Raw genomic sequence first — 1,541 nt, 5'->3', positions numbered from 1 at the left:
GTCCTCCCTCATATAGGCTGGTTCGTTCGTCCGGTGTTTGGTCGTGTCCTGTAAAGAAAAGTCCTCAGGCGGGGTGCAAAAGGTGACATTGTCCCTCCCCTTCTCCGATGTTAATTTCCCGACCTCATTTCTGTCTGAGCGCAGGGAGGGACTGCGCTCCTGGATCAGTTTTTTGGTCTAGCCCCCAAGTTGGGGGTAGACCTCCCCTGGTGTTGCCTGTAATTAAAAAACTCCTCCCTGAGGGGACATTTGTTGACCCAGTGTCCCCCCTGCCCGCAGAGGTGGCACTTTTCTGTCTGCGGGGGTCCTCTTGGGGATGCTCCTGGCGGACGACGGATGGCCGATGGTGTGGCCGGCGGCGTCGGGGCGGCGGCGAAGGACACCCTCCTTGATGGTGGTTGAGGGGTCCTCCGCGGATCCTCTGCAGGGACCGTGACCTTCCGAGCACAGACCTGCAACATCGCCTGCAGGGCTCAGTCGGTAGAGCATGGGACTCTTAATCCCAGGGTCGTGGGTTCGAGCCCCACGTTGGGCGCCAACTTGCCGCGCTCCCCAGCCCCAAATGCCCTCTGATGTTTCGCTCAACCCCGGCTAGCTCGGCACCTGGGGTGAGGACGGGCAATGAGGCACCTCTCGCTGCACCCTAGTGGGGTTTGAGAGGTGTCCCCGTGGGTCCTGAATTAGCAGCGGCTACCCTATTGGCGGCAAGGAAAAGCCGGAACCAGCTTGGATAAAACTCTTCTTTAATCCGGGGCCAACGTGGCCAACACAAAGAAGATACACAACTGGAAACCCCCCCAAGCTGGAACCCCGAGTGGGGTTCGGGGCAGGCAATTATAGGTTTCAGGAGGGGAATGGGAGTGGACATCAGGGAGGGAAAAACCAATGGGAGACGGGAAAGGGAATGGCTCCACGGTGGGGTGATTCCGCCTGGCCCAGTGGGAAGGGGACATGGGAGTGGTCCCAGGCCCTCGTCCAATCACTCGGTGCCCAGTGGAGAAGTTTCTGGACAGAGGGGAAGGAACACCGAGTGACGGACAAGGTACCTGGGAGGGGACAGGGGGATGACTTGGCAGTTTTGGGGATGACGGACAGGTATTGGGAAGGCGGGAAAGGAGGACCAGGCGGGAAAACAGAACAAAAGGATGTACCAACATAGCAAATAGGGGAAACCAGGAACAAACCATTGGGGAAATACAAAATTGTAAAACCGTACATAAAATAAATAAAAACGCACCACCACAGTAGACAAATCTCTGTAACATATTCCACATATTCACAATACCAGGTGCAGCATGTTAAGACAAGAATGTTTTTTCATTCTTTCCTGTGATCTTCTCAGGCTTTCTCAGGCGATGCCTGGGAAAGTTGTCTGTTTCTCTCTGAGGCCAGAGAGCTGCTGCCACATCTTAGTGCCATTTTCCGCCTTCCAGGGAGATGCACAATGAATCCATCGATTTGTGTAAAAGCATCTCAGGCTGTCTCCTTGAGTTACTCAGCAAAGAGATGCCATACTGGAACTTCCCTGCCATGGCATTCCT

At 55.2% G+C, this 1,541-nt stretch overlaps 1 non-coding gene across 1 annotated transcript; it reads left to right on the top strand.

The window, feature by feature from the left end:
* Nucleotides 1-462: 462 nt before the first annotated feature.
* On the top strand, nucleotides 463-535 carry TRNAK-CUU (transfer RNA lysine (anticodon CUU)). Its single transcript has one exon. It is a non-coding gene; the product is annotated as a tRNA-Lys (tRNA).
* The last annotated feature ends 1,006 nt before the right edge of the window (nucleotides 536-1,541 follow it).

This window comes from Lonchura striata, chromosome 14 (genome assembly GCF_046129695.1).
Source record: "Lonchura striata isolate bLonStr1 chromosome 14, bLonStr1.mat, whole genome shotgun sequence".
Classification (NCBI taxonomy): Eukaryota; Metazoa; Chordata; class Aves; order Passeriformes; family Estrildidae; genus Lonchura; species Lonchura striata.
The sequence above is the reverse complement of the archived record's forward strand: the minus strand, read 5'-3'. Positions and strand labels throughout refer to the sequence as shown.